At 43.6% G+C, this 13,755-nt stretch overlaps 1 long non-coding RNA gene across 1 annotated transcript; it reads right to left on the bottom strand.

Moving 5' to 3' along the window:
* Positions 1–6,264: 6,264 nt before the first annotated feature.
* LOC140577714 (uncharacterized) lies at positions 6,265–10,154 on the bottom strand. Its single transcript, XR_011981872.1, has 3 exons — positions 10,113–10,154; positions 7,687–7,799; positions 6,265–6,982 (listed from the first exon to the last, which is right to left on the bottom strand). It is a non-coding gene; the product is annotated as an uncharacterized lncRNA (long non-coding RNA).
* Between the last annotated feature and the right edge of the window lie 3,601 nt (positions 10,155–13,755).

Here is a 13,755-nt window from a genome sequence, read left to right as displayed (position 1 = left end):
TTTTGAACTAGAAGCAGGTCGTTTATTTAGGTTAGATAGTAAATGAATAAATGAGTTAAATTGCTACCACACTCTAGATTACCTACTGACTGGCGAGCCCGAACAAAGACTGCCCTTCTGCTGCCTTACTCTAAACATTAGCATCAAGACATGGGTACGTAAGTGTGGGAACTAGCCCAGATGTGTTGATACCATGACTCCATTCGCTGTACCTGCCACAGAATGCACCAAGTGCTTTCCGATGCCCGCAGGTGTCCTTTGCAGGTGAAGAAAAGGCAGAGCCCAGTTATCCTGCCATTTTTCCCATTTCCCATTGGGGATGGTGTGCCCGTGACTGGAGAGTCACTGGTTCGAATCCCATATTCAGCAGAGTGATTTCAGTGCCGGATGATTGAACAAGGCCCTCGAACTTCAGTCGCTCAGGGACTGCTTTCTCAAAAAAAGTATGTGACTTTGGATTAAAGTGTTTGTGAAATAAATGAAATATGTATTCTCTCCCAGTGAGGAATTACAGGGGCCTCTGCACTGAATGGACAGACTCCCCTCCCCGACAGCTATGCATGAACGAAGATTCTCCAAGATCTCAGCCATCTTCCACAGCTACAGAACACAAGCTAATTCACATTCTCTAAATTTCCTCACCACAGATGGACAATGCCGGACTGCCGAGACCAAAAGCAGATCCCCTGTATGGGACACACCCTGTGTTCCCTGGAAGTTCCATATTTTCTCCTTTTGACTTTTGGCCAGAATAGGTAGCTATGAAATCCAGCAGTGCTTTTTGAAGACATTGCACTGGATCTCCAAATGAAACTATATTAAGCCAGAATGTATCAACATGTTCATTCTCTAAGAAGGTCACTGTCCATATTAATAACTGAGACCGATATCGTTTAATCTTGCATATTTCCACCACATCTTTCCAGTCTGCAATTGCTCTTATTTGCTGTCTTTCCGGAAGAAACTAGGCATGCATGTACTGTTACACCCAGGAGAAAATCACAAAAACATCATCAAAGATAAGCAACATCTACTGTCTGTCCTTACTGCGCTTGGCACGTCCTTTACTGTGAAACCCTCCCCTTGTCACCAGCTGTCTGCAGTTACACTATGGTCCTGGGATAATGGTATTTTGTGCCACTGTAGACCAGTATGTGGATTGTATGATAAAAGCCCACTTGACTTTGACTTGACTTGACTTAGAGGACAATTGTTGAACGGGGGTCAGTTGTTGAACAGACTTTCAACACACTTCAACAACTAACCCCGGTCACATGACCCTCCAGCTAGATTAAGACTCCTAGCAACAATTCTGAAGCTTATGAAACATGTCATACTAAAAGCACACAGATTAATGAGTAAATAGATACCAGATTCGATCAACAATTGTCCCCAGTCTCTCCCACTAAAGAGCTCACAGATCGCGGTGGGAGGGCAGGTCTTTGCGTGTGTAATTAGCAGGATGCCGCTGGCCTGGTGTCACCGTGACTCGTGCTGCCCGCTCCCCGGCAGGGCTGGGGCGGATGTCTGTCAGCTGACATGTGGAAGTCCGCATTAACCCCGTCAGCTGTCCTGTGCCGCACACCCACCCGGCTAGCGTTGCAGAATCTGGAAGCTGAAAAAAGAGCATATGGATTATTTTTTAAAGCTGATTTGTTCCTGGTGAAAGCTGTGGAGCATGTTAATTTGTTCAATGTGTGAGCTGAAGTGTTGAAGAGCAGGAATGGAATTAACTGGCACCAGATCCCTCAGAGTAAGTGGCTGGTGAGTCTCTTATAGTCAAAAAACAAAATGTGTGAAAATGTATTTGGCTAAATGTAATATTAAATACAACAAGCAGTACATGATATGTATATTGCATGAAGGAGGCCTGAATTACGCTCTTGGGTTTTTGGCAGCATGTTACAGGCCACCGTGAATGTTTTTTTTTTTTGTGGTTTTCCTTTCCAATCTCCAGTTCTGGGTTCCTACATCAGAAATCCACCTCAGGAGTTTGTGGTGCAGGTACCAGTCCCCCGTAAAATGAGCAGTGCAGGTGTCTGAGAAACGTTAAGGAGCAGAGGTAAGAGAGTGATTAAGGACGACTTTGAAAAGCCGACCGGAGAGCTGAGTTTGCATCCTGGGCGGGTCGCTGTGCTTGTACCCCAGAGTGAGACGCCTTACTCGAATGACAGCGGGAAAAAAACCAATCCAGCTGTGCCGATGACGTCCGACATGCATCCATGAAGCGTTACAGACCTCCCCGCAGTCCATGCCTGCGTGTATATATATATATATATATATATCTGCGCATCTTAGCAAATTTACCAACTGCAGTCATAAGGAAGACTTGCTTCATTAATAACAGAATAACTCAAGTAATACTCACAATACTCAGCTATCACCCGATTTTATTCCCATTGAAGTGGGAGTCAGATGTGTTCAAAGTAAAGCCGTAACTGTTACGCTTCCTTAGCAGGAAGCGATTAGCATTTAGTTATAGCCGTCATCCTGCAGCGAAGGGTGTGGACATGTGTGAACGTAAGGGAGAAAAAATCCTTAATTTGCCGCAGTTTGCTTTGTGTAGGTTTGTCACCTCTATGGGAGTTGACCCCTCCCATATCTGGACCATAATTTATACCATTCGGGCCCCCCGTGTCTCTTTCGCAGACTTTAATCGCCAGCGCGGCTACGACACGCAGCCAAGAGACCTCTCAGCCATATTTGGATGAGGTGTGTGTGTGTGTGCATGTGCGTGTGTGTGTGGTGTATCTATGCGTTTGTGCGTGGGGGGGGGGGGGCGTCAGCACAGCTGCGGTGCGATTTGGCAGCCCCTCCATATGACATAACTCAGCGCGCGGCCCTCCGCCCGCAGCTGTGACCCACTGGAATGTCTGGCCAGGGGACCATTGACAGAGGTCAGATGAAAACATCCACAGAGACCAACACACCCGCAAAGCACGATGGGTATTTTCTTAATCCCTGCTATTTCCAATCAGTTGAGATATGCTACAGCACACCCACTAACTCAATTATGCATGTGTGTGTTTTTAATAAATGCTTTTTTCTCGAATTATCAGTGCTGTCTTAATTAGCAGGGTGCCATGCACCGCTGGGATTTCCACATTTAAGCCGTGATGCATGATGACAGGGATATCACTCCATCTGCATGAGGGTACACAAAAGTGTCACATTTCGTGGCTCTGAGTGGCTCAGCAGGCTCCGGCGATTGGAAGGCTGCCGATTTGGGTCTTAGCAGAATGATCACACGTCCTAGGTCCTGTATGCTGGCTGACCCTGTGCTGTGACCCCCCCCAAGCTTACTCTCACCTGTATGTGTTGCTCATGGAGCGCAACAAGGTGTAGGCAAACAGAAGCATTCTAATGCACCTGTACTTGTGCAAATAGCAAATAAAGCATCATTTCATTTCATTCACTTGTAGGTTAAGCTCTCTGTACCTGGAGGTTGTTGGTTCTAATCCCCAGAGCCAGAAACCTATCCTGAATTTCATGTACCCAGCTGTTTAAGATGGGTTTGAGGGAGAGAAGCATTCCAGTGCACCTGTGATGATAGCGAATAAAGCATCATTTCATTTCATTCATTTGTAGGTTAAACTCTCTGTGTACCAGGGGGTTGTTAGTTCTAATCCCCGGAGCCAGAACCCTAGCCTGAATTTCATGTACCCAGCTGTTTAAGATGGGTTTGAGGGAGAAGCATTCCAGTGCACCTGTGATGATAGCAAATAAAGCATTATTTCATTTCATTCACTGGGGCTGCATGGGAACGTGTGCCTGGTGCTGCCATAACCAGCCATCGTAGTTTTAGCTTCTGTGAACCGAGGTGCCTTCATGCTACCCATGAGGCTTAGGGACTGCTGTTCCCAAAAGGTAATGGGGGAAGCTCATTGGATACTTCTGTTGTCATTAATAACTGGGTCCATAGGTGCTCTTAAGATGACTAATAGAGCAAATTATGGTCTGTGACATCTCTCCAGCAGGTGGCAGTGTGAAGTAATATCACGGAGGAAAACGGGGTGTCAAATGCACCATCTACCATCAACAGCTTGTATGTGGAGTTTAGCACGTTAAGATCAGCTTAATCACTGTATAGAGGTCTATGTAAGCCTTTTAAAAAAGGACTACAAAATTAGGAGGCAGGAAGCTGGCGATCTGGATGATGTCATCGAAGATGACCGGGCCAGTCAGTATATGAGGGGGGCATCTCAATGGGGATGGTCACATGGCATAGTGAATGAGAGCACGTCCCTCTACATGCACACAGTTGCCGAATACCAAGGGTTTCGCTCATGTCCCTACCGGTATCGTAGAGGTACAGTGAGCGTTTAGGATGGTGGGGGCTTCGGGGCTGATTTGGTCCCTACAAATGTCGAAACCACACCTATGCCACTGGGCATCTTTGGAATGGGCTGCAGTGACACCACGCCACGTTCATCCACATCACGTCATCAGGAAGAGGAGTCTGCAGCTGCAATTGGTCGACATCCATACCGTTCATCGTGATCGTGGGAGGCCACTGCCCAGGGGACACCGCTGTGGTCCGCTGTGGGGGGGGGCACGGACTCATCTGGTAACGTGAACTGACAGACAGAAACTGAGTTGCCGAGTTTCATTTACCTCAGGCAAACATTAAACGGCTCATTTCATTTACAAGTGAATACAGGTGGCGGTCTTTTGCTTGCAAATTGACATGTTAATGCATTCAGGTTCAGAACTGAGGAAATATATCTAAAAGAAAAGACTAACAGCACACTCAGAGAACTGGTAGGTATTGTAACATTTTTGTACAATATACAAGAACATTGTGACTGTGAGCATGCTGGATTGGAGTGTAGAATATATAATACCATAAATAATGTGCAATCACTTACTGTATCAGTACTACACTATACAAACTTGGAGTGTCTAAGTAATTAATCATTGGATATTAATTGTATTCAATATTTTAGAGAAGGGTGAGGTTTTTCTTAAGGAGTAAGAGAGGCAGTCTGTAGTCCTCATTGTAGGCAGAATCTCATGCAGACGAGTAATCCCCATTATAGAAAAGTCTCTTTCCCATGCCTGTTAGAGCAGCAGCTACCAATAAGGTTAGGAATTATGTATCTGGAGGTTGTTGGTTCTAATCCTGGAGGCAGAAACCTAACCTGAATTTCATGTACCTAGCTGTATCATTTGGTATAACTGTATAATCACATCTTTTAAAGATACCAATTGAACACCAAACCATAAACACAAACAGAAGATAGCCTGTTAGTAAAACATATGGCAGTAGAATGGAAAAGTTGCCAGTTTAAGTCCCAGAATGAGGCTCTGCAATCATACCCTTCAGCAAAGCACTTAGAATAAATTACTCCAGTAAAACATTCAGCTGTATAAAAACTGCAAGTCCCTTTGAATAAAAGTGCCAGGCGGTGGACTGTATGTATGTAAACATCATAAATTTGTGTGGATAAGGAAACTGAGATAAGCACTTGGTCACTGTTCAATTTCAATTTAAGTAACTAGTCACAGATTCAAATGGCGAGATACGAAAGTATGACTCCGGTGTAGGGTGTGCAGTGTTTGTGTGAGAACGTAGAAACGGTAAACAATACTTTATGATGAAAATATAGCAGGGGGCCCTTTCCAGACAAGAGTCTCTTCAATAGCATAAACATTTACGAAAACAGAGACGTCGTATTCGTCTTCCTCCAATCACCTTAAAAGACTTCTAGTTTGACAGAACAAATTCTAACAATATTTTACAAGGCACAATAAAAGGTCTCACACGTGGGAGTTGGACTCGCAGACTGTCACACATGCAGCAAAAGGGATGGTCAATGAACCTGGATACTGTCACACTGGCTACAGGTCCGGGAACGTCGCGGGAGTACCTAACGCTGGGGGGCGTATGATGAAACCAGTCCTGGGTTTTCAACAGAAACAAATAAAACTGCCTTATAGTTTTATTGGGTGAATGTCCATGATACAACTAAAAGGACCAAATCGAATGTACAAGCACATAGGTAGTCAACTCAACATCCTGAATGAAAACTTGGATCTTAGTCAGTGACATTGATGTTGAATGTACATTGATGTGGTTAAAATACTGTATGGGAAAGTGACATGGAAAATTTGACAAGAGTTAATAACAATAAATAATAATAATAATAATAAACAGAAGCAATTGTCTGGACCTGGTAACTACAAATTGCTGGAGCTCCTGATGGTCAAGACCTTCCAGTAAAATGTGCACCTCATACAAACATAACGAGACTAGTGGTCTTTCTCACCTGCACTTTCCCTGTGACATATAAAAAAACACGTAAATGCGTGTATTACTTCACCGACATGCTAGGGTGCCCAAGACGTCTAACTCTGTGGCTGAAATGAGCTTGGTTTGTTAATCTTATTCAGAAAAAAAACGGAAAAGAAAACTATGCTGTGGACTCAGCCTCTGTGACAGACAGATCCGAAACTGAAGTACACGCATATTTGGGATTAGCTTCTACAGGCAAGCGCCAACTGATTGCAAGTAAGGACGCCGACTGGGTTTGTATCCAGAGAAAGCATCTCCTTTTTTAGGGCACAGAGGAGCTCTATCTAATACCACGATCACTCGGCTAGCCCCGAAATACAGCCTGCCACGTGAAATGACATAAAACGGAATTTTCTAGACGTAAATAGAAGAGCTCTTAGTTTTAAAGAAAAAAAAGAATCTCCTTTCCATCCACGAAGCCCCGCATTGCTAGAATTCCCTCTGCCAAAACAGAGGAAGCGCAGACTTTCTCAGAAGGAACCGCTATGACCCATCATAGCGGTTACCAAAAAAAGCCCACATCTCCACCAGCGAAGCCCCTCAAAATACCGCATGCAGAGGGACGCCGAGCCCGCTCGCTATGAACTCCCATCACTTAACATTCTTTTCATTTCGTAGCTTTAAGGTTCTTCCACAAGCATCTTCTCATCTCCAAATGAGTCCTCTGCTACCTGCCCACTCTACCACCTGCAGTCAGAGCAGTCACAATAATTTTTACTGCTAAACCAAGCGATGATTATCACAACAGTGCAGATATACAACAGAAAAAAAACGACCAATTAAAATAATATTGTAGCATAGTTACCCAGCATGCTTTGCAACACATCTGTTAATTAGTGTTAAATGTTAGGAAGAATTTATTATTTATTATTAATTAATTATTTATTTTTAAATAAATGTAAAATAAATGTTGGGTTAATTTAAGTGTTCTAAATTGGGTTCTAAATAGTAATCTATCAGTTAGCAGGGTCACCGTGAATGTGAGTTACATTCAGATAAATGATTCGAGCCCCATGTTATACTGGTTGTGGGGTATGACTTTTCTCTTAAAGATCGTTATTTATGTTAGTGAGCTTCTGAAAACCTGTATCTGAATAGAAATGTTGACTGGTTAAATGCTCTATTACCTGCTGAAGTGCAGGACTATGCTGTGAGAAGCATGACTACATCTGTTCCACGCTAAAGACCTGGCAATGCTTAGTAGCAATCATTTAAACTCTTAAATTTATATATAACTTTAAAGGTGTTAGTAAAACTTGAATGCCATGCTGCGTTTTATATTTGAAAGAGAAAAGGCCTTGTAAAATATTTTCTTGAGTCCAAGCATGAATTCCTTATATGGAATGCTAGGGGTAAAATATGTCTGAAGGCAGATACAAGCAAGGGAGGACCTCAGATTGCAGGCTGGGTGGGATGTCCGTCAGCTGTCAGTCACTGGCTGGTTTACCCCAAGGGGATGTGATGATGAGGAGGGGGCTGCAATCAAAAGCTCTCGTCATCTCCACTGAAAAGATGGTGAACAGCTGAATGAGGATCATAGCTTTTTATAAGTATCATATAATATCATATCCATAAAACGCTGAATTGAATGAACCGTGGTGGAGAACAGGTCCCCCCCAAATGTTTCAGAAATGTCATTTATTTGTCACACATTACACATACTAGTGAGTATTGCAATGGGAGTATTGAATATGTGTATTGAGTTTACCATTCATATTTCACATCCGAGAATCAACCCCCATCTCACCTGGCTGTTATTATCCATTGTGTCTGGGCTATAATAATTAACTGTATCTGGGCTATAATAATTAACTGTATCTGGGCTATAATAATTAACTGTATCTGGGCTATAATAATTAACTGTATCTGGGCTATAATAATTAGCACAGCTCCTCAGTAAGTCTCCATTCAAATGAGGGAATCAATAGTCTTATTGCCGGCTTACAGAGATCAGTGGTGTGACAAAGAAAAAAATGCATGACTGAAGGTAAATCAGAAGGTAAATCAGAAGGTAAATCAGAAGGTAAATCTGAAGGTAAATCTGAAGGTAAATCAGAAGGTAAATCTGAAGGTAAATCAGAAGGTAAATCAGGGATCCAGTGCCATTGTTTGAAATATGTCTTTCAATCTCTTATCTGAGTCGTGTAATTTGGAGTAAACCCCTTAAAAGGCTTTCCTGAAGGATCTGCCCAATCTCAGATCTTCCCTCTGTTACCTGGACAGCATGCTTTGGTTATCATATCAAAAAGTGGGTGGGAATTAAATAAATATTTTGACCTTTTCATAAGATAATATTAACATACTTGTCTGATGACCTAGTTTTGGCAGAAATCCTTGTTAAAAGGTTTTGGAAAACAGTTGCTCTCGAACTCCCTCGTCCTCCGATCTGCCTGCACCGGGTCGACTCAGGACCTAATCCCTCAAACACAGGCCTCATGTCTTATGCTAAACCTTTGGATCGTGTTTCTGGAGACACGGAAGAACAGACCGCGAAAGCCGGCCAGCCGCGTGCTGAACTTCTGAGGCTCTGCGCGTGTGGGGCAAGCAGATCCTAAAAACATCTTGTTTCGAGCAGAAGGTATTTGATGTATTTTTTATTTATTTATTTTTTTGTAGATTGGATCCTGTCCTATAACAACCAAGAGAAGCGATAGAGAACTGAATAACACAATAACAGAATAGAGAACTTCACACACGTAGTACAATTAATACTTTTCAATAAATCTGTTTTGTTTTATTAATATATCACAATTTTTTTTCAATGGACACAAGTTTTTATGCCATTTGCAGTTCAGCTTAAAGGAGAGATATCAAAATTTTATAGCATCCAGTGTGGTTCACGATTTCTATGGGAGCAATCCACTTTTTTTTCTTAAATAATGAACTTTCATTTCTGTATCTTGTTTTCTGGTATTTGGCGCAAAGCCAGCAGCTGACAGCTCTGTACAGATTCCAGTCACCGTCTCACCAGCACCTAGATGAGGGATTCCCAGCCCAGTGCTCCCAGTGACAGAGCCCGCTGTGTTTGAGGGGCTGCGGTTAAACGGACACCTGATTCATACCTGAAACTCCTGGTCACATGACTTTGTAGTTTTAAAAAAAACTGCTGAAGAATGAACATGTAGATTCCTGAGCTAATGTCCCTCTGCAGACCTGACATTCTGCACTATGCTACGTTTTACTGCTGCATTCCAGTAATTATTTTGCTGATAGTACCTTCTAAATGATAATGGCCGTCTGTTTTTTTCCTAGTAAAATACTGCTTATCCAGCATATTTTCACAATGATGCATTTATTATATGCTTTAATTTATAAAAGCTATGCAGCCATTTTAATTCAGTTTTAACCAGTCTTTCACTCAAAAGAGGGAAGATACAGAATCTAACCGCAACTTTGATGCAAGGGTTTTAACGACATAACCATACACAGCCTCTGTCCAAGTTTGGATGGGGTTACATTCCGATTAACCAGACATAATGCAGAGAGGTTAAGCATAAAGAGCATAAAGAGTCACAGTCACAGAGTACTCAACTGGTTGGTTGAAAGTAAATCTTGGTCTGGATTTGTACTTTCTGGACCTGAAATTTCCACCTCTGGTAAGGCGAAAATATCGTAAGGCGAAAATGCATTTTGATACAGCACGCCTAAGCTAACAAACATCATAGCGTAGCCTAGCCTACCTTAAATATGCTTAGAACACTTACATTGGCCTGCAGTTGGGCAAAATCATTAACACAAAGCCTATTTTATAATAAAATGTTGAATATGTCGTGTAATATATTGAATAATATACTGAAGGTGAAAAACATTTACTCACCGTAAAGTCAAAATATCGTAACGTAGACCATCGTTACCCGGGGAGTGTCTATATTTATACAGGGTCATTACGCAAAGCATGCAAATGAGATCCATTGGCAGCCAGTCAAATCCCTTGCTTTTTCTGCCATTTTGGCCACTGTCCTTTCCACATGGGGGGAAAACCGCCCAGCCTCACGCATCTGGGCCATCAAATAGCAAGTCAAAAAATACAGTGATCCGAATCAGTGGGCTTTGGACTCTGTGATTACTAAAGCCCTCCAGTGACCCCATAACGGCACTGGGAAGTCAGCTTTCCAGTATCTCCAGCTTGATGATGTCACAGGATGCCGTGGCGATAAATCCGCTCATCGGAACCGACAGGATATTAGCGATCTGTCGGAGGTTCCGGGAATGAGATGCTCACGCGGCTTAGCGGGTTGCTGTTAGCGTAGCCATCGCTCTGACAGCAGTGTGTCTAACTGTGGAAAGAATTACTGTAACATCAGTGGAGCGAACAAGTGTCCAATCAGCAACAGCAGGTAATGATTACCATCCGCCCTCTGCTCCAGTCTCATCAGTCCTAGTATATCCTTTTAGATTTCACATTATAACACTCTTTTGACTGTGTTTATTACACATCATTTATATAGACATTTCAGAATTCTTCAGTTTATTTACTTGTGGGGCAGTGTGTGGCTGAGTGAGTTAGCATTCTATGCCGATGATCAGTAGGTTGTTAGATCAAGTCCCTTAGAAAGGCCCTTAAAACCCAATCACTCTGGACATCACTGCATGCTGCCTGTCCCTGCACTTGCCTAAGTTTGCCCACACCTGTACGTGTGTCCATACACCTCATAAAGAGCAGGATGGAACAGGCAGAGATATGACTTTCCCACGGAGATGAATAAAGTATAACTGTTCTATTTCATATGTATTCCAAGCTAATGCTTTCCCATTCAGCAACAATCTGTGGCTGTGATCGTAGTGATTGATTTTAACGGCGTGAACTTGTAAGCCGGCAGAGTGATTTACAGAGACGTAAACGTGATTACGGGCCTCCTGAATGAGGAACGAGTACCTTTCGGAGAGCTGTGATTCAGTCTGCCAGCTGGGATCGCAGCTCGGTGCGGAGGTCTGCGTAACCCAGCCGAGATTAGCGCAGCCTTGGCCTGACGACAGAGCCGGCTCCCGATGACGCACCCGGCTGCATCACCACCCCCAGGTGCGTCAGCCGCGAGCGTGGGAGACGCCAGGGCCAGACGGCCCGTCCGATAAGAGGCTAGCGGCGGCTGAGAGCACGTGTGCACAAACACCACACCCCGCCGCCTTCAGACTGTCAGGGTGGGACGGGAACCCAGAGCCTTCCGTGTGCGGGCGAATGGCGGCCTGTGTCTGAGAGGAAAACACCTCCAACTACTCCACATGCTTTTATATTTTTATCGACCCTTATTTTTACTTTTGCTCAATTTTTGCCCACCAATCTGGTGTCTAGCTTAATGTCACAATATGTCCTGTTCCTGTCTCAATATTTACATTCAATGTTACTTTTATTTTGCACTTTGACCAAAAAGAATTATATTTCACCTCGATGTAAGACCCATGCATCATATACCTGAAGTTGACAATAATCGTACTTCGACTTTGATTTGTCTGTTTTTTCGTTTTTGGTAATTATCTGTGATGGCACCCCGTACCTGCCTTGTACCTGTAGCTTCTGAGAGAGGCCCGTAACCCTGCAACAAGCAGGTATCGAAAATGGATGGATGGATATGTTTAATTATTCTTTACATGTTTGAGTAGTATCTTTCTTTCTATGAGGTCTTTCCTGAGCACAATCCAGGATGGAAAAAGCTACATACATACATGCATGTTTGTGTACGTGAGAAACAAACCCTGAAACCAGACCTCCTTCCAGACCTCCTTCCAGACCTCCTTCCTCTCCAGCACGTTTCTGATACTAGTTGATAACCTACAGCGATCCCTAGACATAAAAGTGAAATAACTGTTATCTATTAGTAATTAAATGTCTCCTCTTAATACAGCTCATACATAACTAGTATCTATAATTCATAATAATGGTAAAATTCTCACCCCACCCTGATGAAAAACGATACTTAACAAAGGTCCAGAATATCTGAATGGGAAGCCCTCAAGCTTTTATATACTATCAGGTAATTAATGTGTGATATATTGAAGTATATATAACTATAACTTATTTTCACTAAGGACATTACATGACCAATTCATGACTCTTGCATGTTTTTAATGTAGGAGCCTCTAGCTGCAGGCGACTGTCTGTTTCCATGGAAACCGCATCACCTGCATCACCTGCATCACCAGGCATTTGCCAAACCGGCTGAGTTTGCTTAATCCCAGCAAGACATTTTGGCCCCTAGATCACCATTTGGGAGCTGAGTCGTGCCCCCCACCTCTGTGTGTTTGTGTGTGTGTGTGTGTGTGTAGATTGCATGTTCTCTTATTGTGCGGGTTTCTTATTATAGTCCAAAGCAGAGGATGCAGTGTGAAAGCACAGGTACCGCTCGGTACTCACCTTGTGATTCACTACCGGTAAATTTATGATCATCGGGAGTTGACTCTGTCTTCAGGTTAGTACGCGAGAAATGTTCCCAGTACTCTGAAAAGAAACTATGTACTGGTGAGTACCGGCCCACTTTAAGCACTGGTCCAAAGACATATAGCTTGGTAAACTGGTGTTTTCGAACGCATAGTTGGGCTGCATTCAACCATTACAGCACCAAGCAACTGCTGCTTCAGGTATATTTTGATGTGCTACGTTACATTCTTAAGGATAAAACTGATTGAAAGTCAGATTTGTAGGCTTCGGTATGGAAGGTGAATCGTTGAGAGTTTACAAAATGAGTTTGGGGTGTTGTTACTGGGCTTTTCCCAGTTTGATATGTGGTGCAAACCAAAGCATTGGCTTATGGCTGCTAATCGAGTGTCATTTGTGCAAAACCGTCTGCAAAAATGCTATGAATACATGAAAGATGCCCATCCAGACGCCCATCCAGACGCCCATCCAGACGCCCATCCAGACTCCCATCCAGACGCCCATCCAGACGCCCATCCAGACTCCCATCCAGACTCCCATCCAGACGCCCATCCAGACTCCCATCCAGAAGCCCATCCAGACGCCCATCCAGAAGCCCATCCAGACGCCCATCCAGACTCCCATCCAGACGCCCATCCAGACTCCCATCCAGACTCCCATCCAGACGCCCATCCAGACTCCCATCCAGACGCCCATCCAGACTCCCATCCAGAAGCCCATCCAGACGCCCATCCAGAAGCCCATCCAGACTCCCATCCAGACGCCCATCCAGACTCCCATCCAGACGCCCATCCAGACTCCCATAGTGCCCACTGTTGCACATGGTCTGGGTGTAGCCAGTTTTACTTTTTTGACGTTTTTAAATATTTAGGTGACCAGTACACCGAAATCTTAATACGTAGCCTTGTCTGAAACACGCTACTTGAAATATTGTCATTTTTTAAAAGTAGAAAGACACCCCAGGTCTGATGTAGCAATTAGCCAGTGGCTCGTGGCACCATATGCATTACTGTGAGAACCGCAGACTCCATTAATGACACACTTACGTTTTGTAAACATGAGGGAACGCTGTTTCCTTCGCTCCATTTTG

The sequence above is a fragment of the Paramormyrops kingsleyae genome, chromosome 12 (genome assembly GCF_048594095.1).
Source record: "Paramormyrops kingsleyae isolate MSU_618 chromosome 12, PKINGS_0.4, whole genome shotgun sequence".
NCBI classification, from domain to species: domain Eukaryota; kingdom Metazoa; phylum Chordata; class Actinopteri; order Osteoglossiformes; family Mormyridae; genus Paramormyrops; species Paramormyrops kingsleyae.
This window is presented reverse-complemented; position numbering and strand designations above follow the sequence as displayed.